We start from the raw sequence: 25,958 nt of genomic DNA, 5'->3' as shown, positions 1-25,958 counted from the left end.
AGTTGTACTTCAAAAAGTAGCCACAATCTTTTATCTCATATTGTCGACCGTAGTTGGTTGAGTTTTGTAAACATTGCCTTTAACATATCGATAAAAAAATTCCTGTTTAGATAAATTTGGAATATTTAAGCATTTTGTTATTGGTACATACACACTGTATTCACCAATTAATAGAATCATATCAATTCTTCCTGTTGTAGAATAAGTTTCAATTTTCGGCAATTTTTTTTCGTTTGATGTATAACATTTTTAAGGACACCCTGTAGAACTCTTTATATTTTTAAAAATGCTCTTAGTTAACCTAAATATGCTCACAAAATTTCATTTGAAGAGGAATACCACCCTGTATCGTATGTTCATAATTTGGGCACATATATTTAATATTTAATTATAAATGAGTAAGTAAATTAAGTAATAACGAAAAATATAATAAAAAAATTAACATAAAATTAGCTGTTATAAACTTTCAACTACAAGTTACATATATATTGCATTTTAGTTTGAATATAATATAAGAAGCGTATCTATAAGTTGTAAAAATTCATTTGTCGTACTATCTGTATCTGACTGTGTGAGATAACTGACGTTCCTCGCTAAATTTCAAGAAATATTGTTCTAAATTATTCGCACGTCCTCAGACTTTCCGCTGCGTTTGTCAACATAAAACTCGCGTGTGCTTTATAAACTTTCCATACACGCTTGGTGTTGTTGTTACTTATCGCATTATGTAAAATCTCATAAAAAAATATCTGGAAAATATAATAAAAAATACTTACTGCCGAATCAGAGTGGAAAACTTAGCACAAAAAGGAGCGAAAAATTCGAGTTGAAAAAATCGGATCGGCCACGTAAAGTGGTGGAGCGCGAGCCGGAGATATAGGACTTGGCTGGTCGCGGACTAACTTGAAAATGTGGCCGTAACGGTTTAACTTGGCGCACAGTCGCGTGCGGATGTTGGCAAGCGTGCGCTTTCTGTGACCCCTTTCGACCCTCACGATCCTGTTGCTTCTTTCACTTAACTCTTCATCTCGGTGCACTCCACAATCAAAAATATCCTTACTGGATATTGTAATTATCACCTACAGTATTCTCTTATTTAGATAATTAGACTTTGAAGTTTGTAGATTGTAGAGGAAGGGAGAAGTCACCGCGACCTTAGAGATCTATTGTGTCTCCTTTTCTTGAGTTATAACTCATCATAGAGTCTCAAAGCTTTCAAAAACGCCAGTATCTGAGACGGTTTTAAAGAGGCTAGTTCTCCATCTCCGATATCAGTCGTACCAAAGTTTATGGCACAAATGGTTGTCGTCTTGACACACTCAGTTATGAGGTGTTCTGGTGTTTCCCTATTATCCCCACAGAATCTGCTTTCGCTGTTGTTTCTTATCTTCAGTCTGCTAAGGTGTTAAAGATTTTGTAGATTGTGGATTGGGGGATAGGAGGGGGAAGTTAATCACTGCGATCTTATAGATCTATTGAGTCTCCCTTTCTTGAGTTATAACTCATCATACAGTCTCAGGACTTTGAAAAAAGCCAGTATCTAGACGGTTTTACAGAGGTTAATTACAAAAGTTGTTGTGTCTCATCGCACTCATTGATGAGGTGTTCTGGTGTTTCTCCATTTTCCCTAGAATCTGAATTCGCCTTTGTTTCTTAGCTTCAATCTACTCAGGTGTTCATCAAGGAGGTAGTGTTCTGTTAAAAACCCCTTGACAATCCAAAGATTGTTCTTAGTCAAAACAAGGAAAATATTTGATTTTTCTCGGTCGTAGGTCCTGAGAAATTTCTTTGAGTGCCTCTTGTTGCTTCGTTCACTTAACTCTTCATCTCGGTGCACTCCACAATCAAAAATATCCTTACTGGATATTGTAATTATCACCTACAGTATATTCTTTTATTTCGATAATTAGACTTTGAAGTTTCTAGATTGTATAGGAAGGGGGAAGTCACCGCGACCTTATAGATCTATTGTGTCTCCTTTTCTTGAGTTATAACTCATCATACAGTCTCGGGACTTTGACTAAAGCCGGTATCTGAGACGGTTTTACGGAGGTTAGTTCTCCATCTCCGATATCAGTCGTACCAAAGTTTATGGCACAAATAGTTGTCGTCTCGGCGCACTCTGTGTATTTTGGTGTTTTCCCATTTTCTCCACAGAATCTGCTTTCGCTAATGTTTCTTATATTCAATCTGCTGAGGTGAGATTTTGTAGATTGTGGATTGGATAGGAGGGAGGAAGTTAATCACCGCGACCTTACAGATCTATTGAGTTTCTCTTTCTTGAGTAATAACTCATCATACAGTCTCAGGACTTTGACAAAAGCCAGTATCTGAGACGGTTTTATAGAGGTTAATTACCAAAGTTGTTGTCTCGTCGCACTCATTGATGAGGTGTTCTAATGTTTTCCTATTTTCCCAACAGAATCTACATTCACCCTTGTTTCTTCGATTCAATCTACAGTGTCTGATTAAAATCCCCTTGACAATCCGAAAATTGTTCTTACTTAAATCAAGATTGAATGATTCCCATTTCAATTTTTCCAAGTTGAATTCCAGTAATTAGATACCCATAACTGCTTCTATTTTATTTCAAGAAATTATTATTTTTTATTAAAATCTGAGTTTATAATATTCAGGTGATGTATCTAATATCACCTGACTAATTCGTTTAATCAAATAACGAAGTCGTCCATTAATCAGGGGCGTTTAATTTACTTTTTTTAATTTATTTACTTGATATTGTTGCTGGAAAAGTCGCTAACTAGTTCTTTAGGGGGGGATTTCGGTATAACACTGCTTCTGATGGTTCCTGGTTCCATCCACATCTGAAGACATGGAGGGTTCCTTGTTCACCTTCTGGAGGTATAACTAGAAGTGTATAATTTATTCTGTTTCATCCAGTTTCATCGTATTTTTACTGGAAAAGTTTATTAAAGAATGATTTCGATATAACTATGTTCTTGATGGCATATTTCATCCACATCTGAAGACATGGAGGGCTCCTTTTTCGCCTTCGGGAGGTGTAACTAGGAGTGTATAATTTATTCTGTTTCATCCATTTTCATCATATTTTTTCTGGAAAAGGTGTTAACTCGTTTATTAAAGAAGGATTTCGATATAACAATGTTCTCGATGGCATATTTCATCCACATCTGAAGACACGGAGGGCTCCTTGTTCACCTTCTGGAGGTGGAACTCGGAGTGTATAATTTACTCTATTTAATCCAGTTTCATCATATTTTTACTGAAAAAGTTGTTAACTAGTTTATTAAAGAAGGATTTCGATGTGCTTGATGGAATATTTCATCCACATCTGAAGACATGGGGGCTCCTTTTTCGCCTTCTGGAGGTGTATCTAGGAGTGTATAATTTATTCTGTTTAACCCAGTTTCATCATATTTTTACTGGAAATGTTGTTAACTAGTTTATTAAAGAAGGATTTCGATATAATAATGTTCTTGGTGGAATATTTCATCCACATCTGAAGACATGGAGGACTCTTTTTTCGCCTTCTGGAGGTGTAACTAGGAGTGTATAATTTACTCTCTTTTTTGTATCCAGTTTCATCATATTTTTACTGAAAAAGTCGTTAACTAGTTTATTAGAGATGGATTTTGATATAACACTGTTCTTGATAGCATGTTTCATCCACATCTGAAGGCATGAAGGACTCCTGGTACACCTTCTGGAATTGTACTCATTTTAATCTATTTTCATTGTATTTGTACCGGAAAGGCCGCCTACTAGTTCATTATATAATATATTAATTACTGATAATACTGTTCTAGTAGGTTTGAAACCTGTCAGTATTGTAGAAAAAATGGAATATAAAAATAAAAATAAATCTTATATGATCAAATTCGGTATAAAAAATATACATCTTAGTCTTCTTTAAAAAAGTTCTATACAGTTTTCTCAAAGTACATTATTAGCTGATCGTTATCTTCTATTTATAATTAAAACTAATTCTATAGTATCTTTTTATACCTTTCTAATATTTTTCAACTTATTTGTGTTTGCATTGTGTTCATATTTACTTAAAACCCTTTGATCATTACTTCAGAGAGAGACAAATAACATTATGTAAATTAATCTGAAAGGCACATAAAAATTGTAAGTAACGTATTTATACAATGTGTGGGGGATATTGTTGGTGGATAAGTGGAAAACTGGTGATATAAAGTCAAATATTGGCCGAATTAAACCGAGACAAAGCTAGGCTTATATTCAGCCTCCGGCACTTAAGTAAACTAAATAGAAACTCTTGTGAACTCTGTGAACAAAAGGACTTGTTTTAGTCATGGTGATATAAAATTAACTAACTTTAGAAAACTTGTCTTGCAACGCTGTTATCCAGTATTTAGAAGAATACTGTTTGATTCAATTACGATTTAAATTGCTTTATTTATTTTATATTTTGTTTGTCGCATTTTTTTATTTCTAATAACGATAAATTATTGTAGAGCAGTGTTAAATTTTTTTAACGCAAAAATAATTATTGTCTTAAATAAGAAATTATTAAATTTTGTGATAGGTTCCTTTAAAATATAATATCCCATTTATACAGGGTGTTTCAAAAGACATGTGCCATTTCTCGTGGAGAGATTCCTCACCTAAAAATAATTATTTTTTTATATTAACATAGGTCCGATTCTGATTTGTTTCGTAGCTACAGGGTGACTCGAGTGAAATTTTGAGGGTAAAAGTTACTTTTTGTTACTACATATTTTAATGCTAAAAAAGTGTCGGCAGATTTACAAGCGACGTGCTTATGGGTCATCGCTAGAATATTTTTTCTACAAAAAACATGTGCGCTAGTGTTTTTTTTATTGTTAGCAAAATTCTGTAGGTCGTTTAATGCCGATTAAAAGTTGTATATTGATATTTTGTCAATTTCAATCTCCTTATGATATAGGTACATGTTTTTTGTCATTTTCTATATTTACAGTCCTATACAGAGTGTATGTATCTCTGTACAGGATGTCTCAAAAAACCATGATGTGCCATTCCTCACGTAAAAATAATATTTATTTTTTATATAAACATAGGTCTGATTTTGCTTTGTTTCGTAGCTACAGGGTGTTGAACTTCCTCATTTTTCCTCGATTTATTATAGTTTTCTTCCATGTGCTTTGACAAGTGCTTGAAGAAAGTGTCGACAGATTCGCTAGGGACGTGTATATGGGTTATCATTTAAGATTCGAAAATCTTATAAGTTAATCATTTTAAGAGCGAAAAAAAATGAAATTATTCATATAAGAAAAGTAGTGTACTATAATAAAACACAGTTGGATAACTTGAACAAGCATAATAATTACAGGCTTTATTTCCCTCCTATTTTGTTGGGAAATATCGCATTTACCTTAAATAGTTTTTAGGGTTGCAAGTTAGAGGGTGACATCCTAAAGATTTATTGCTAGACCGAATCGATTGTCTTAAGGGAATGTTAAGCAATTTAGATTAAAGCAAATTGAGCTGGGTTTTTGTCCGTCGAGTAATTGTATAACTTAATTTAAATTTGGTCTTTATTTGTAGTTCCGTTTAATTCTTATGGATTTTCGTTTCCAACAGCTTAATTTATGACTATAGTTGGGCCAGTTATTTTACCAATTAAAACCGAAAAGAAATCATGATAGATTTTAGAGAAGAATTAAATATATGACAAGTGGAAATTAATTTTAAAACCGAGGAATTTCCATAATTTTCCAATTAGTTAGTTATCTAAAGAGTGCAGCGGAACCGAAAACGACCGCTTTGGAAAAAATACCAGAAACGTTTTAAAATTTTCCCGACTACACACCAGAAAGTAAAATACATTAAAATTTATTTTCTTCGCTTTTAAAAACTGCACCTGGCACCCGGCTGAAGGTTTTAACGTATCGAAATGTTTTTAATTCACCCGTTCTATTAAACTTCCACTTATATTTACACTCACTTGTAGTGCTTAAAATCATACTGAAAGCCTACAAGGTTTTCTGTTTTTGTTTTTCTTCTCTATTTTTCATTCAAAGCGAAGTAACATTTGATCTTAAAATTATGTAATCTTTATGGCTATGTTTAAATATTAATTAAATTCTCAGATATATTTTTATTAATGAATGTAAATTACAAAATATACGTATTAGTAGACGATAGTAGACTTATAGTAGACGTATTTTCAACTATACGGAAATAATGCCACTTCTACGTATCATCATTATCATCATCATCATTATTTTTAGCTTATTCAACCATTTCCAATTATGGTGTAGCCTCCCTTACATGTTTAGATACCTTCTTTGTAGTTGGGCCCATTGATGTCTATTGTTGGCTATGCGGGCCCAAGTTATCCCTGCTAATTTCCTAATATCATGATCCTATCTCAGGTTTTGTCTTCTTCTAGGTCCCTTAATTTCTCGTGGGTATCCTGCTGTAATTTTTGCTGGTCGAATGTTTTCTTCTTTATATAAAGTGCATTCTAGATTTGGTATGATTGAGTTTCTTTCATATTACTCCATGCTAATATAATTCTTCTGTTGATTTCTGGTAGTAGAGATCCTTCTCTACTATTTCCAGTGTTGTATTATTTATTCGAATGTCTTTTCTATCTACTAGTTTGTTGTACATTACTTTAGTTTTTTTTAAACTTATTTTAAGACCTACTTTATTGCTGACTGTATTTAGTTGATTTTTTTAATTAAAGTATCATATGTTTAACTCAGTGGATTTGTCATGACAAAAATACCATAAGTTAATTGAAAAATTAGTTAGTCAAACAAAAATTATAAATCGTATAGCTTAAATCGACTATGCAGAGATATTCCAGCCGGGATATTAACAAATCGAGCATTTTTTCTAATTGAAGCACTGCCCTACATTTGCTGTCATATTTTATATACGATCTATAAGCTTATGAAACGTCGCTTATCTGACCATATTTCAACAGGGGTCGGGATATATATAGGTTACTAAACTGAGCTTTGGTGGTGTTCCATAAACCCGACATATGCATATTTACATTATAGCTTAACGTTTGGCCGCTACTAATTTATTTAGTTTCTCATTTATTTTACAGCCTCCCTGATCTGCTGCAAAATTTTAAAGGAAACGCAAATCACGCCGATAATATTTGATAAACTTTTTTTTAATAAAATAGTTAATAAAATTTTATGTAGACAATAGATAACAATTTATTTTTACAAATATTACTTACAACAATAGGGTTATCGTATCTACAAAAATTATGACAAATGTTTCTACTAACGTTTTAAACTAGAGCGTATTTTTATAGATTATACCATACGAACAAAAAAAGGCGTTCCATCCTCTTAGTCTTTCTATAGTAACTGTTAATTTTTGACAAGTTTTGTTTATTATCATCGATTATTATTCCACAGCCACTTTTTTTCGATCAAAAGGTAGTATCTTATTCATGTTAACATATTATAGAGTTGATAAAAAATCAGACTGTTCTTCTTTAACCTCTTTCAAACATAATTTTTAAACAATTAGAAACTTGTTAGATTTCTTAACAATGTTAAGAATATTAAATTACAGTAGACGGAAGTTTTAGTTTCCTTTGAAGTGTTGTCGCTGTTTGAGAGAGAATCCATACCGCATGCTTTGGATTATTTGAGAAAATTACTTGAATCTATTGCTATCGCCAATTAAACTGTGTATGAATATATTAATCTTACAAATCGATTTGTGAGGCAAAATTCTTTTGTGTTAGTTCTCTTTCTCCGTTAAAAAAAATAAAGTTTTGAGATAAAGTAAAATATTGTTGTATAATGATACAAACAATATTTTGCTACAAAACGTACAGGGTGAACCGAATTGTATTCGGGAAACTTTAACGGCATATTCTTTGGAAAAAAGATGTAAAAAAGTTCGTATTAATTTATGTTAATAAACGCTTCATTTTGGAGATACAGGGTGTAGAATTTAGAACTAACGTCAATATTTGGATCAAAATTGGTGTCTGGGTGTTTTTTTTTACTTGAGAAATTCGATTTCGATGTCAGTGTGACTCCTAATTGTCGGGGACGGCACTTACATGTGTTCTAACTGTTTTGAAGAGTAATTACTTTTTGTCCGTACCTGTATTACATTACCAAGAGAAAGAACATACATTTACGCCATATTTTACGTAAAAAACGTATCTTGGTAAAATTCGTTGTGAACAACCGTTCTCGGTAGTAGGTAGGTTCTCGGTAAAGATATTTAGATTCGAAATATGCAATATTGACAAAAATAAACACGTTAATCAGATAGTTATTAGACTGAAATAATAATTTTGGACATGTTTTTGTTACAAACAACGGTTAATACCAAAACAACAACAGTTAATACCAAAAGAATTTTTTTTTATGTAAAAAACGGTGGAAATGTATATTTTTTCTCACAGTTGGGTGTAATAGAGGTACAGAAAAAAGTTATTACTTTTCAAAATAGTTAAAATACATGTTGAATTTCTCATGTCAAAAACACCCAAACACCAATTTTTAACCAAATATTGACCTTGTATATTTTTACAATTTAGCAGCATTTTTTGAAGTTGTAAATAACGTTGTAATATAAAGAATATATGGAAAAATGGCTATATTTTCCTAATTTTACTCTATAATTTAAAGAATAAATGAGTATTTAATGAGGTGTGTCTCTTTACTTTAGTTTTGAATATGCCGACAAACTGATTTGGTCTAAATGTATACATTTAATATACGTATTTCCATTACAAGTGTAAATTTGAATTGTTCGGCAGAAAATTTACATTTTACCGCATATTTGTTCGTTACAAATCTATCGTTATATCGTGAAAGGAAATTCGACTGTTCCACGTTAATTAAACAACAAAAATCAAATAGAAGGATAACAAACATTGTTGTCAGACAATCGCACAACAAATATCTTGTTCCGAAAGCTTAACAAACCCAGATAGAGAAAGCAATTGGAAACAACACGAAATAAAATTGAATACCTAACTAAAGGGCATTTCAAAATAGACTAGCTACAGGAAATTACTAAAGCGATCGGATATTGCAAAAGGAAGTTATCAGGTTGGCCAGTCAATAAGCTCGTGGCTTAGCAGGAAGAAATACTCTGAATATCGTAGCGCTCTCTGTTAATGCTACCTTTAAAAACGTTTGTTCTTTTCAAACGTCAGTTATTATTTCATCAGTATTATTGCATCTAATGATAACTTTTAATTTCGATTTTATTTTAGGACTATATGTAATAATTAATAATTATTTTTTAAGACCACATGCAGGATTTACCCCTAACTTATTTTTATTTAAATTATTACTACCCTAAGTTCTCGTAATATAAATATAAAAAAGACTTCTCTATACTTGTTTATCTCTAGAAAGATATACAGGGTGAGTCTTAAATAAGTGCAAATATTTTCAGGGCTGGAAGATCTCGATAAAAGAAACATATTTTTTCTTTATCGTTTTTAAAATAAGTCCAAAATAACTGAGTTATTTTACTTTAAAAATTAAAAAAAAAATAGATTTTTTGCTTAAATTTTGAGAATCACTGGATCTTTTCCGGCTTTTCCTCCTTGTAAAATTAATATACTACCAAACTTTAATATACTTTCAATTTTATCTTATTAGTAACTTTTGTTGGTTGAATGTTAAAAGAAGTAATAAAGCCATCACGTTTAAGGCGAAATAAACTATTTAGGGAAATAAAAACAGTACAAATTTATTTCCGCAACGCAGAAATAATAAATCTTTTTCAAAATCTATTTTACCCTTTGCCGGGGAGTGCCTGTTGAGTCCTTATTTTTCGTAGCTATTTCCGAAAGCTTGGCCTGGCCTAAACGGTTAGCCGCCAGCAATGCCAAGTCTACATTTACAGACTCCATCAATCACTGTTCTGTAGCTTCGAACTTGTCTATTAAGTACGGGTAGCTCATTACTTGGAGAACAGCATGCCGGCATCTAACCAATATAAATTTGTTGATATCTTTTATCTTAAAAAAGGACCAATGAAAATTTACGGTTTGACCCTTCGATACTCCTTTTCACGTTTTAATTAGATCACTCTTTTATCTCTATATCGGTAAAATTTACTTTCAGAAATTACTTCAGCAGATATCTCAATCCCGTAAAAATTATTCTTTTTCATCTTGTATTAAACTATCCAATAGGAATTGCATTACCGGTAAAAATATACCTAAAACGCGTTGAAATAGTACCAATAAATATAAAATCCGGTAATTTCGGTATTCATTTAAAAAAATATATAACACTAGGTTAGAAGCAACAACCAAAATTTGCCAGTGCTCAGAAAATATTAGATGCTAAAGCCTTTATTTCAAACTTTTATTAAAATTGCCATATATTTATTATATAATACTATTAAAATATTCATATTTTCAATTACTGTTTTCAAGAAATCCCGCAAAAATATATATTATTTATAGTTAAATTGCCCCAAAAAATCGTATAATTTTTAATCGCAGGATTCAAACCAGTATGTAACAGATTTTGCTTTAAAATGTAGAATTGCTGAGATAACAAATCTGAGCAACTATCGAGTGCCGATGTTATTCAATACTACCATAATCCTGTTTGGAACAATCCTATTCTAAAAATTACAGAATATAAATAAAACCAAATAGAAAGGTGCATTCGCATCGGCTGCGCCGCTCCTCACCGCGACGCGCAAATCATTTTTTTAACATATACTTTTGTGCGCGCTAAAAAAATACACTTCAAAAGTACATGTTAAAAAAATGTTTTGGGCGCGGCGCGGTGCGGAACGGCGCAGCCAGAGTTAACGCACCTTAAAGTGGAGTTAATCGAATAGTACCGTGAACGGCTCATATAACACTTGCTCTTACATTTAAAGCAGTTCTTCTTGCGATCAATGATCACAGTAAGTAGGCACTCTGGAAGTTTCTGATTAGATAAGATATCAGGCAACAATTCATGACAATTGTGTATCCACTGTTATCGATTAATGAGATAAATGTAGGTATCAGTTAATGACAGGTAGCTAGATATATCTTAGTAATAGTAAATTAGAGTTAGAGTAAATTAAAATAGAGACACAAAACATAAATTTAATGTCATTTACTTTGTGTAAATTTGATTAGAATCATCAATCATTTTAACCTGTTTCTTTATATTTTTTTTAGACTTTAAAATTTTCATTGTTGGATAATCGTAACATCACGTAAAGATACAGGGCTGTGATATAATATAACGCAAGTACTAAAAAAGGGAGCAGCGACTTTAAAATTCAGACTGTAACGATTTAAAAAACCCTAGTATGCTGAAAAAGGCCAGAGAGTAAATTATCAAAGCAAACACCCTTTGTGCTTGTTTGCCTTTGGATGAAAAGGGTAGAGGTTTCAGAGTACATCGCCAAGTCAATAGTCCGGCTAAACATAATCTGAATACAAGCGAAAATCATACTTGCTGGACTTCTGATTTATATTAGTTTTAGGTTGGGCAAACACTGTCGTCGATTTCAGCCCTTATTTCTGCCAGAACAAAAATTAAACAGGAACTTTCATCCAATGTTCTGTAAATAGGTATATCAGTCACAAAAGCTCAAATAATAAAGCTAAAATAAGTTTACTCCCTAACATGAAATGCTAATAATAGAATTGTGAAATGTACATCTAAAATCTCTTCTACATTTAAGTTTTGAAGATAACCCTGAAAGATGGTTATTATCTTGTAATTATATAGAGTTCCAGTATATCATAGTTTTTATTTTTAAATGAAACTAATATTTTTAAATTTTTTTCTACACTTTCTAAAACCGCTTTTTTATAAAGCTGAATATTTTTAATATTAAGTAGAACATTTTTCATTAACATATTTTACTTTTATTTTATTTTGAACCGAGTATCGAGACAACAGAGAATGCTTATGAAATTTCAAATGAAACATATTTTTCAACCTTTTCCGATAAATTAAAATCTCAGTCTATATCGGTCCTTTTTGTACATAAAGTATATAATATATTTCGTGTAAATATTTAGAGAATACGGATTTTTTTAATACATCATCATCATTTGTCGAATAAGCAGTCAGTAAGGGAAGCTGTCAATCAAAGTTCAATGAACCGATTTATTTTGGAATATTTTATCGAACAGAAACGGTAACTTATATTTCGATACTTTTTTTCCGTCGAAAGAACATTTCTTTAAGAAACCCTAACGCTGTTTTGACTATATAATTTTATAATTTGAAACATTCATTTGTTTTTTTTAAGCTTACTTTATGCGATATTTTCTGACTTTAAAATGCTATGATCTTTTTTATAATTAAACAATTATTGTATGTTAATTTCTAACAAATTTAAATATAATTGTGTGTTTTTATAGAAAAACCTCTTATAGGGAGGTAGTAAAAACTTTGAATGTAGGAGTAGTAAAATACCAGATTGTGAAATAAAAATAAGCAAAATCAGAAAATTAAACAGAAATTTATAACATCAATTTTTTATAATGAATCAACCTATATATTTTAAGTTTTTTTGAAAGATCTTTATCTTCCGATTCTTAACATACATACACCTAGTCGGGGATTCATTAGGTTCTATAATAACAGGAATTTTGTTTAAGTGCAAACCTAAAGTATATATTAAGATGTATTTCAAAAAAGGCTCAAGAAACTGTCAGTAGATCGGGATGATTTTTTTTTAATGAAACACCCTGTATATTATTACATTTTTGGCTTCCTTTCTGATCACTAGACATAATCCTGAGATATTATTAAATATATTTTGATAGTTTTAGATATATTAATAAATAAATATCTTTACTATACTAGGTATTTATAGACTATAGTTGGTCTTTGCTTGATATTTATATCGTAATCTTAAATCATACAGGGTGTTCAAAATTTTTTGCCCAACTTTTTAAAATATAAATTAGTTTTTATATATTTTTTTAAATAGAACAACACCCTGTACATTATTTATTTGTTAATTTTTTTTTGCGAACATTGAAGGTGTCTTTGTGTCGCAAGGGGGGAGGGGGTATTACGATTTTTTCTTTCGACAAAACAAATATCAACAACAGCTAAGCTAGGTTATGTTGTTATTGTTTAGGCGGTATTTCATGTTTAAAATACAGTGCCTACCGCCGTCACCGACAAATTAATTCAATTTTCCACTGGTATTACATAGAAATATCATACCGCCGGTGACGGTATTTTTTTGTATATAATAACAATACCGCCGGCGCGGCGGTTGTTTAGCCAGTGGGTATTTTTTAAATGTAGCATTAATGTGGGCGTAATTTGACAAGCAAGTTTCAGTGTTTGCAATAGTCCTATTAGAAAGTCAGTACAGAAGTTAAATATTAACACAGTACAATATATCATTTGAATAGTAAACAAGAGTGTATTAATAGCTTAAAAGGGACCTTTAAAGATAATAGAAATGAACGTACTTTAATTAGTAATGAGTTTATATGTAAGTTAAACTACATAGTGTGTAACACTTAAATAAGTTTCGGAAAATTATCTTGATGGCAAAGTTTTAGAAACTCCAGTTTAGTTCCACCTAGAGATTTAATGAAACTATACGGACTTGGTGGCGTACAGCCCCTGAAACAACAGTTCCAGTCGAAGTATATTGCGTGGAAAACATTGATGTTGTCCCTCTTATCTTAGATAATACGTTTCAATTATGGTTACCAGGGTAGTTACTTTTCTTTCTCCACCGAACAGTCTTATTTAATTGCATACAAAACATTATTAAGCGCTACGTTGCACTCTTATTATAGCGAAATTGCAGTTTTACTCGTGATAGTAACCGCTGCATTGTTATGTTAATTTAGTTACGGACAAAACGCTATTTTAATTTTATATTTGTTGCTAAATTACTCTGCAATATCAGAGAAATAATAATTAATTTAATTTTATTTGACAATTGAATTATTTTTTATAGAAATTATAAAAATAAGATAGATATAGGAAGAACATCTGTCTATTAGAATCAGTAAATTATTACTGAATAACCTCAAACATCAAGACACCTCACCTGAAATACCGGGTGCGTCTCAAAAGTGGCTCACCCCTATAACTTCTTTTCATTTTTCAGATAAAAGAAACGAGACTTGGTATGGTAGTATATGACCTAAATTAGGATTGATTGACGTATTCAGTTGTTTTTGGTCACTTCCTGTTTCACCGGAAATGACTACAACTTTTGATTTTTAAATGGCACTCTCGGTATTTTTTTTACTTTATTTGATAGAGAATGTCACTATGAATAGAATGACATATCATATGTCAACTTTTGACATTTGCGCATATGGTTTATTTGAAATTATAACAAGCGGTTCATAACGAAAATTTTATTCGAAATACCAAGTGTGTGGTATCAAATTACTTGTAAAAAAATGATTTTTCCATATATGCTAATGAGCCACTCTTGTTCCATTTGAAAAAATTGAGATATGATTAAAAATACGATTTGGGCATCTTTTAACCGGCCAGGACAAGACACTAAAAACATTAGACGATCAAATTTATTTTTCCAAGACCCCTTGATTAAAAATTAGTGTTTTTAACTCTAGATTGATATTTAAAATATGATTTTTTATTAGGCGAAAATGTCAAAATTTGACATAATATGATATGTCATCGTATTCAGAATGTAATTTTCTATCGAATAAAGTAACAAGATACCGAGGGTGCCATTTAAAAATCAAAAATTGTTATGTTAATTTAGTTACGGACAAAACGCTATTTTAATTTTATATTTGTTGCTAAATTACTCTGCAATATCAGAGAAATAATAATTAATTTAATTTTATTTGACAATTGAATTATTTTTTATAGAAATTATAAAAATAAGATAGATATAGGAAGAACATCTGTCTATTAGAATCAGTAAATTATTACTGAATAACCTCAAACATCAAGACACCTCACCTGAAATACCGGGTGCGTCTCAAAAGTGGCTCACCCCTATAACTTCTTTTCATTTTTCAGATAAAAGAAACGAGACTTGGTATGGTAGTATATGACCTAAATTAGGATTGATTGACGTATTCAGTTGTTTTTGGTCACTTCCTGTTTCACCGGAAATGACTACAACTTTTGATTTTTAAATGGCACTCTCGGTATTTTTTTTTTTACTTTATTTGATAGAGAATGTCACTCTGAATAGAATGACATATCACATGTCAACTTTTGACATTTGCGCATATGGTTTATTTGAAATTATAACAAGCGGTTCATAACGAAAATTTGATTCGAAATACCTAGTGTGTGGTATCAAATTACTCGTAAAAAAATGATTTTTCCAAATATGCTAATGAGCCACTCTTGTTCCATTTGAAAAAATTGAATTATGATTAAAAATACCATTTGGACATCTTTCAACCGACCAGGAAAAGGCACGAAAAACATTAGACGATCAAATATATTGTTCCAAGACGTCTTGATTAAAAATTAGTGTTTTTAACTCTAGATTGATATTTAAAATACGATTTTTTATTAGGGGAAAATGTCAAAATTTGACATAATATGATATGTCATCGTATTCAGAATGTAATTTTCTATCGAATAAAGTAACAAGATACCGAGGGTGCCATTTAAAAATCAAAAATTGTAGTCATTTCCGGTGAAACAGGAAGTGACCAAAAACAACTGAATACGTCAATCAATCCTAATTTAGGTCATATACTACCATACCAAGTCTCGTTTCTTTTATCTGAAAAATGAAAAGAAGTTATAGGGGTGAGCCACTTTTGAGACGCACCCGGTATTTCAGGTGAGGTGTCTTGATGTTTGAGGTTATTCAGTAATAATTTACTGATTCTAATAGACAGATGTTCTTCCTATATCTATCTTATTTTTATAATTTCTATAAAAAATAATTCAATTGTCAAATAAAATTAAATTAATTATTATTTCTCTGATATTGCAGAGTAATTTAGCAACAAATATAAAATTAAAATAGCGTTTTGTCCGTAACTAAATTAACATAACAATTTTTGATTTTTAAATGGCACCCTCGGTATCTTGTTACTTTATTCGATAGAAAATTACATTCTGAATACGATGACATATCATATTATGTCAAATTTTGACATTTTCCCCTAATAAAAAATCGTATTTTAAATATCAATCTAGAGTTAAAAACACTAATTTTTAATCAAGGGGCCTTGGAAAAATAGATTTGATCGTCTAATGTTTTTAGTGTCTTGTCCTGACCGGTTAAAAGATGCCCAAATCGTATTTTTAATCATATCTCAATTTTTTCAAATGGAACAAGAGTGGCTCATTAGCATATTTGGAAAAATCATTTTTTTACGAGTAATTTGATACCACACACTAGGTATTTCGAATAAAATTTTCGTTATGAACCGCTTGTTATAATTTCAAATAAACCATATGCGCAAATGTCAAAAGTTGACATATGATATGTCATTCTATTCATAGTGACATTCTCTATCAAATAAAGTAAAAAAAATACCGAGAGTGCCATTTAAAAATCAAAAGTTCTAGTCATTTCCGGTGAAACAGGAAGTGACCAAAAACAATTGAATACGTCAATCAATCCTAATTTATGTCATATACTAACATATCAAATCTCGTTTTTGTATAAGAAAAAATAAAAAAAGTTATAGGGGTGGGCCACTTTTGAGACGCGCCCGGTATACTAACAACAGTTGCAGAAAATCCTAGTTCAGTACAACGCAAAAATTATCATTTATATTGATGGTTCCAAAACACAACTGGTGCCGGATGTGCAACTATTATCAACGGTTCAGCTTTCCAATGGATTTTGGGACATGGAACATCATCAGCTTTCTTCATAGAACAAGTTGCTATCTGGAAAGTCTTATCCTATGTCATCGAGGTATACCATCAAACTAGTGTGTGATAACTCTGTCTGACATTTTAAAGATCGTGTCTCAAATTATTAAAATATTTGTTCAAGAAATTCCCCTGGAAACTTTCAGACTCCCATTCAAAAGTGCAGAGAAACGGGAATTAAACTCATGCTTGTATGGGTCATAAGCCACATTAATATCAACACTATGGTAGATGAAGCTGCTCAGCAAGTGGCTAGAAGAGATACAATTGATTTATCTTATATTAGTAAATGATTTTAAAGTACTACTACATAAACGAACAGAAAAGAAATGACAGGGTGAGTGGACAAGTAAACATACGTAGCTTCACGCCATATAACGTCAAAGGATACACTAGGACGAACACATGAATCCAGTGTTCGACATACTGCAGTCACACATGCATATCTGCTTCAAAACAAAAGCTCTCAAAGTGTATAGACTGTGATGTTGAGTTGACAGTAACCCACATTCTATGTGAATGTCCTCAATATACGGCAGAAGTAGGTTTGGTTTGGTTTCAAAAGTTTTTTTGAAAATTTAGCTGAACGAGAAAAACTTATAAAAATGTTTTGAACTTTATGAAACAAATTAATATATACCGCTATCTATGACACTGCATGCAATTACCTATACTTGACTGTGGTGTTAATATATACTTACCTATTTTTCTTTTTGTTTGTGTTGTTTATTTTTGATTTTTTCTCATTTTTTGTGTATGTTTTGATTTTTTATCACTCAATTTAAAATATTTATGTTGATAATGCTTATTGTGTCATGTACATTTGCCTCAATCTACCATAAGCCAATTTGAATTTTGAGTTGTCCTTTTGACATTTAATGTCCAGGGACTAGTTGTGAAATACGGTAGAGTGATCCCTGTTATTGCTTGATTGCTCCGAGCCCTTATGGGGATAGTAAAATGCAGTTCCATGGCTAAGGATCTCTGGTGATCGATGCCTAGAGAGGGCTTAAATAAGTGCATATATTTTCAGGGTGGGTGTGGAAAAAAAAAAATATTTTCTATTTACGGTTTTTCAAATAAGTCCAAAATAGCCGAGTTACACTACTTTGAAAATCAAAAAATAGCTTTTCTGGTTAAATTTTGGGAACCACCGTATTTTTTCTTTTTTTACGTTCCTTTAAAGTTACTTTGCCTATATTTTACTGGTTTATTTTACTGCTATTAGACTAATAAGAAAAAACAGTGCAATAAGACTTAATTAAATATATATTAATATATTTATTGGAATACTTAAATGAAATAAAGGGATAGTGGAGCAGTTTGAAAAATGTAAAGCTTTACAAATTGAGTCGAAAGCAGCGAGAGCCTGAAAGGGAAAGACGATTCAGGTCACGTGCCATCATTTAAAGTTACCGTAAATTGTAGTGGACTTGACTTCCAATTTGGGTAAGGTGGAACGAAAATGACAGTGAGAAATCGCAGTCCGTACGTATGCTCATCCGACAGTGTACTGACAAGGCCTCCTCTAAAAGGATATTTCTCTTAAGCTCTTTCGGAACTAGTAGAACTGATGTCACTAAAACTAACTGCCAGCCCTGCACTTTTTAAAGTTTTCCTTGAAATCGTTTCGAATGCCGCAATAATAATTTCGTGGTCCGTAGCCAACATTTCTACTCGCATTTTACCATGTTTACTTTAGAATGGAGAATTTCAAAATTAATCTTAACAATGCAATACATAACTTTTGTTTTTTCATTAACACAAAAAATTATAATATACTTGTTATATTCTTAAGGTGCCATTACAGGGCGCGTGGATCGCCGAGCCTGCAATAAAAAATTTCGCGCCGGGCTCCGTGTGATTGGGTCGGCAGGCCGATCTTCGGACCACGGCCGGGTATATGTGCAGTTACACGGCGTGTGGATCGCCGAGCCTGAAACAAAAAATTCGCGCCGCACGCCGTGTGAATGGGTCGGCGCGAGGATCGTCGGTCGGCGCATCCTTCCCGTCGACTGGCGGTAAATTTCAAAGCAAACGCGCCGCGCGAGGTCTTCACCAGTAATTTGTTTAAATTCAGTTCAATTTAATTGTTACATAATTTATTTAAATAACTTCATTTAATGCTAAATTAAAAAAAAATATCTAAATATTTGCTAAATATCATATTAATTAGGTATAAAAATTACTGATAAATACAGGGTATCCCAATATAATCTACCATGTTATTAAAAACATCTCTATACCATGTTATTGTTTAAAATTATTGTTTATTCTAAATTAAGTTTGATTTATATTTTTTTACACTGTCGCATTTTATTGGTAATATCTTATTGTAGACTTTGAAAAACTAAACCGAAACGTTAGTTATGTAATAAACACTTCCTAAACCCAGAAAAAGCTTAATATTTACGAAAAGCCAAGAACCCTTTAAATAGAGCGGAGAGCGGAGCGTCAGCGACGGGCCGTCCGCGACTTCGAACAAGTACCATGAGTTTATATGAACAATTTCACATAGATCACGTATGCTCCGTCCGGATGACGGCCATATATGTACATAAACACATTAATATGAAAACACGGGGACGGTCTGAAACCGTTGTTATAGCCGGCCAGAGATTAGCCGATACGACAAAAAATTGTTTACTTTGAACACAGTAGGTATGTGATACATTTGATTATGTAACCTAGAAATCATATCTATCGAAAAAGGGAGATTCGAAGAATAATAATTGATATTATGCATATTTCGAGACAACATGTCTTGATCGAACGAGACTATATCTGAGTTTTTAACCCCTATATGGTAATATATGGTAATACATCAAATGTTTAGTATCAATCGCACTATGAGCGAATTAAAAAATTAATTAATTAAATAATTAAAAAAGAAGAAGAGTTGTCCTAGTCTTTTTAGTTCCTAAAATACAGGGCAAATTTTAAAATGTTGCATTTTTCGATTCCATCGTATATCGGTTATCTTATAACTTATCGAAAAGGTAAAAACTCAGTATTGTTGAGTTTTTTTACGTAGAATCCTGTGATGTTAACTAGTTTCGCTGTTGGTTCTCATTTTCGAAATCTGACTACTATTTTTTAAACGGGGCACCCAGTATATTAGTTTTTTATATTATTTGCCTTGTTATAGGCTTTCTGAAAATATGATATACTCTAATTATACTTTCATAAATAAAGCAAAAAAATAATTATTTAACTTTGAACATAAATAACCCTAGTTTAAAAAAGTTATTATCTTATTTAATTGAATTTAGCCAGATGATTTTGCTTTCCATCTTGTTTTCTTAATAAAGTGCACTGAAAATAAAGTTGCAGAATAAATTATTTGATTGTATGAATTTAAACCCAATTTAAACCGATAGTCTATGTTAAAAGTTATATAATGTATTTTTTGTCTCTGACTCTCGGTCGGCCGTGAGATCGCAAATGCGAAAATACGCATTGGAGCGTATAGGCTCGGCGATTCGCGCGCCAGGCGCGTGGATCGGCAAGCCACACGCCGTGCAATGGCATCTTTATATTACAGGTAATATCTAAAAAAAAATACCCTTTCTTACACAATATAACAGATACAATCTTGAAGAAAAAATTTTATAAAATTTCTTAAATATATTAAAAAACTAGATTTTGTAGGATTCGAATCATTCACAGATTCCAAGGCCCTCAAGATTCCATTTCCGCGTCGTTCGCTTTTTAAATATACCGAGTGCCTCTCAAAAGTGGTTCCCTATAACTTTTTTATTTTTTCAGATTAAAAAAAGGTATTTGGTATGTTAGTATATATGGTATAAATTAGGATTGATTGGCGTATTTAATTGTTTTTGGTCACATCCTGTTTCAGCGGAAATTACTACAACTTTTGATTTTTAAATGCCACGCTCGGTATATTTTTACTTTATTCGATAGAAAATGACCCTCCGAATAAAATGACATATCCCATATGTCAACTTTTAACATTTTTGCTTAAAAAATCGTATTTAAAATTTCATCTAGACTACCATGGCTGTGCTAAAAACACTAATTTTTAATCAAGGAGCCTTAGAAAAATAGATTTAACCGTCTAATGTTTTTCGGCCTGGCCGGTTTCTTGTTCTGGCCGGTTAGAAGATGCCCAAATCTTATTTTTAATCACATTTCCATTTTTTCATATGAACAAGGGTAGCTCATTAGTATATTTGCAAAAACACACTTGGTATTTCGAGTCAAATTGTCATTATATGAACCGTATGTTACAATTTCAAATAAACCAAATTCGAAACTGTCCAAAGATAACATATAATATGTCATTCTATTCAGTCTATCGAATAAAGTAAAAAAATACCGGGGTACCATTTAAAAATAAAAAGTTGTAGTAATTTCACTTCATTCAACAGAAAGTGATCGAAAACAATTCAATACGTCAATCAATCCTAATTTATGTCATCTACTAACATACCAAGTCTCGTTTTTTTTATCTAAAATTATAAAAAAATTATAGGGGTGCGCTACTTCTGAGACGCACCTGGTATAACTTCGTTACTTACTCGTCAAATTTATTTTGTGTTACTTTCGCGTGTTTTTTACTATTTTTCTTGTAATTTCTTCATATTTTCTCAAACCTTCCTTGTACTTCTACAAATATTAATTCAAAATCAAAATTAGCCAAATCGGTCCAGCCGTTCTCGATTTTTAGCCAGACTAACAAACGTCATTGCATTTTTATATATAGAAGTATACAGGGTGTCCCAGAAATAAGTGCAAGTACTTTAAGGGGTGGTAGATCTCGATAAAAGAAACATATTTTCTCTTTATCGTTTTCAATTCGAATTTAAAAAAAAATTCGCGAAAAAAACCTAATAGACGTGTTTCTGGGGTTGAAATATACTACCAGTTAAAATACTTGCACTTATTTCTGGGACACCCTGTATACTGGAACAAATATAATAGGTAAATTCGATATATTTTTTAGTATGATTTTGAGTTATAATAAATAATAAATAGACTATTTGTAACATATATGAAACAATAACTTCTTATCTCTTATGTATGATAATGTCTGAAGTTACTTTTAAAAATTAATATTTCCTTTATGTATAAATGTATATAACCACGAAATTGTTAAACCAGTGTAAAAGTGGTTAGTAGAACAGAGGAGGCTGTTCCCAGCTTGGAATACTATTATGACATTCCGTATAGTGTGCGGCATTCAGAAACTATGCCTTAAGTTCAGATGAAAAGCATTCCTCTGGGACCATATGATAGATAAATAAGCAGACGGCTAGGGCCAAAACACTGTGGCACCGGCTTATCTACTTTAGCTGCGTGCGTTAACAAAGCCCGATGAAAGTTTGTATATGACCGAAATATTCATAAGTCCCCATATAATATATATTTCGTCTCAACTAAAATGTATCGGCTATTGAAAGTTTTAATTAAAACATTTAATCCTAGAAACGCGTAGGAGAAATTAAAATCCCATCAAAAACATAGAGTGTAAAAAAATGCCACCAATAAAGCATTGCACCTTTGCTCTCACAAAGCAATTTTTCCATTTTAAAAAGTTGTGAGATCTCATGAAAACCAAATCACTTTATTTTATTTAGTTTCTATTGAAGCACCTATTCAACAATTTTGTTATATATTGTTAGTATCTTTATTTCTGTAATAATTATAAAGACTTGGCAATTGCATTAATTATTGATATTATAAATATACTATAAAAATTACTATTCTACTAATTAAAATACTTTATTCTTAAATGCACTGTTTAGATTTGCTTCGTTATCGAAATGGTAACTTATTTTTTTATAAACATGGTGAGGTGCAATTGTGTACAAGTCATTATAATTATTACAGAAATAAAGATGGTCTAATAATGATACTAACAATTTTCGTAAAAAATAATAATCTTGCTTTATCGAAAATGAAGTTACAGGGGGGTCAAAAGTGCCTCTAGTAGCTTTGCGAAAAGGATGGTTACGACTATGCTAGGCCTTTAAAGATTAAAGGTTGATTCTTACAATACCTTCCATATCAGCTCCTTTCCGTTTCCCTTCCGTTTACATAAAATATTTTATCATGTAAATGAATAGGACAACGCACACTATCCGTTCCGTTTCCCTTCCGTTCCATATCCTTTCCTTCCATATATTTTTTTGACGGACGGACTGAAACGTATCGGAAACAGCGTTGTCAAGTTCTTACATTTGTACCAGCTCTGTAAACATTTTGCTGATATTTATTTATTCTTTCACCTCTTAATTAAATCTATTACCTTTTTCAAAAGATACAAATTTTTAAAATAAAACTTTCGTAATGATATAAATTGTACAATAAAAAGTATGGAACTGATACGGACCGGAAGCTTACGTATAGCGTCAATACAATAAAAAATACGGAACGGATATGGAATTGATATGGAATGGAAACGGAAGGTATAGTGAGAATCAACCTTAAAGATTTTAATCCTTAAAACTACCTAAGAAAAGTTAAAATTATTTTAATTTTCTAAACATTTTTTTCTAAGTATTATTCCACACTTATGTAACTTATATGTAAAGTTATATGGGGAATGTCATCGATCGTCAGTTCCAAGCCAACTTGACACCGTTTTTTTTATCATACAGTATAATATTTCCCGAATCTAATTATTTTATGTCAGTTTTATGATACTTTTCTAACTATTAACTATTAATTTAGTAACACATGTAATACAACAATAAATAGCTAATTTCCTAAATTGTTCTTTTTTTGATAATAGAAAATTTATATAGCATTAATCTAGTAAAAGCTCTTAAAACAGATAGTTACTTATAATGACTCAGTCTACGTTTAATGGACTTCTTCATCTTTTATTTATTTACTTGATTACTTATTTTCCTCCCCTCTAAACAATGATCTTGTTTTATTAGTGGCGAAATTACCAACGGTCTGGTGGTCTAGATAAACCAGATTTTTTCCTCGCTTCTCTTTGGGAAATTAAAGGGAGAAAAACAACTAATTTGTTATATGTCAATTACGTCTATGCCGTATAGATAAACATATTAAAAGTAACTGTTATCTAGACCGGTTGGGTTAAAATTTGTTAATTAAAAAAGCATTAGAGCGTCATATGTTTTTATAAATTTATTATTCAAATGAGAACTATTTATTGAAGTGAAACTTCTTTATGCGCGCTTGGAGTAAAAATTCAAGGCCGTGACACGACACGCGGCACAACAGGCGAGTGGGTCTAATTTCGTCGTCAGTTCTAAATGAAATTTGGTATGTCGATAGATAGGACCAAGGCCAACTTGACCGTGTATGACACGTATCACTGTGACAGTTAGTTTTGACGTAAGAAACGTCAAATTTAATGTCGTCCGATCGCGACCAAATTTGGGGGATAGGCTATGCGAGCGACGGTGCACACGGTCCCACCCTTCAAAGTTGGATACGACGTTTCGTTTACATCTTCTTCAGGGTGGGTCTGAGGATTTGATATTGAAGAAAAATGTGGGTCCATTTCGTCATAATTAGACGGGCTATATATATATATACAGGATGACGCTCTCGACGTTTGGAACCGATGCATCTAAATGGACCAAATCATTAGGATTTTTCTTAATTATGCGTCGATTGTCGAGTCCTCAGACAGTCTTGCAAAACACACCACAATTTTCCAAGCTCGGCTATATGCTATTGAAACCTATGTGCAACTGCTGGTAGAACAGCAATAAGCATATTTTTGGATAGTCAACCGAATGCCGACTCTGTATTACTGACTGTATGGAAGATGACGAAACAATGAAGTACGTTATGTGTACCTGCACCACTGGGGGTAGGACCAGGTTTGAGCTATTTGGCAAACCCACGCAACCAAACCAAACCCACTCTTGGTCAATACAATACAATACAATGGAGTCCTCAGACGAACAGACAGACAGACGGTCATTTTAATACATATTTTGTGAAATCAAATTAATTATTTTAATTTATTACTTTTTCAACATTTCAAACTACACTTTTTCAGACATGTCGTTCAAATCCTTCAATTTAATAGCTTTTTTGCGCACATAATGCACACACATTTTTTTTTATTTTTCGTAAAAAAACTTTTTTTGACATTTACTTGTTGAGCTGAAATCAAGGGCCAGTATTATATAAAATCAAAAGAAACCAACAAGATTGTTTACAAAGTTTAGGATATTAACATTTTTACGTGAAAGTAACTGTTCCTGGTTGGGTAGTTGGCTTTAATCAGGATTGACTTTCTCAGAAAAGGCCTTAGAGCTCGATACAGTCTAATTTCAGGCCATAACTTTTGCGACAGATGCAAATTAAAACATTTTGAAAAGAAAATTAATCAGTTATAATAGGATAATAAAGCCAGGAACGAATTCATTTTCTTACGATTTTATGGATTTATAACCTATTTATAACGATCAAGATTCGTTTTGATAACCTACAAGTTGATTAATACACTCTCTATCTTTATCTAGATTACATTATTAAAATTTTAAGTGTAAGTTTTCTAAAAAATGCTTTAACTTTTGTGGCGATCATATAGATATATACGCCTTTGAAAGCTTGGATTTTTTGGTTTTGTTCGTTTTTCAGCTATTTTTTATGATTGCTAAGACGTCCCACTTGCTAACATCTGTTATTGCTAAGTTAAGAATACAATGGACTATATTTTCTTATTTTACACCTCTTAATTAGTAAACAACAGCAGTTCTAACAAAATCGGTGACATGACGAAAATCGGCAATTTTCATGACAAGGAATACAGGGTGAGTCCTAAATAAGTGTAAATATTTTCAGGGCTGGTAGATCGCGATAAAAGAAACATGTTTTCTCTTTGCCGTTTTTCAAATAAGTCCAAAATAACCGAGTTATTTTACTTTGAACATTTCCAAAAAAATGTTTTTTTGCTTAAATTTTTAGAACCACTTGATATTTTCTGGGTTTCCTTTTTCGACAACGTCGGGAGGAGATATACCTCTTTATTATTAAAATACCACTGACAAATTGGTCTCCGTTGGATCAATGCAGCAATGTTTAAAAAAATATCTATTTTATTTCGTAGATTTTTCTTTTTTGTTAGTTTTCTTAGGAATGTAAATTTTCCGTGAGAATAATTGTATATGATAAAAATAATATTGTCTATAATATTTAAATATAGAAAAGAGCCACAAA

At 31.7% G+C, this 25,958-nt stretch overlaps 1 protein-coding gene and 1 long non-coding RNA gene across 2 annotated transcripts in view; one reads left to right on the top strand and one right to left on the bottom strand.

Moving 5' to 3' along the window:
- LOC115882387 (lachesin-like) overlaps positions 1-891 on the bottom strand; it is a 99,030-nt gene extending 98,139 nt beyond the window's left edge. The window contains exon 1 of the mRNA XM_030900438.1: positions 777-891. The gene's annotated coding sequence lies outside the window, so the exon portion shown is untranslated. The remainder of the gene's footprint in view (positions 1-776) is intronic.
- Positions 1-25,958, top strand: part of LOC115882388 — a 53,216-nt gene that overhangs the window by 5,835 nt on the left and 21,423 nt on the right. The gene's annotated exons all lie outside the window — the stretch shown is intronic.

Source organism: Sitophilus oryzae, unplaced genomic scaffold (assembly GCF_002938485.1).
Source record: "Sitophilus oryzae breed Bouriz unplaced genomic scaffold, Soryzae_2.0 scaffold_177_pilon_pilon, whole genome shotgun sequence".
Taxonomy (NCBI): domain Eukaryota; kingdom Metazoa; phylum Arthropoda; class Insecta; order Coleoptera; family Curculionidae; genus Sitophilus; species Sitophilus oryzae.
Note: the sequence above shows the minus strand (reverse complement) of the source record. Positions and strands in the feature narration are given on the sequence as shown.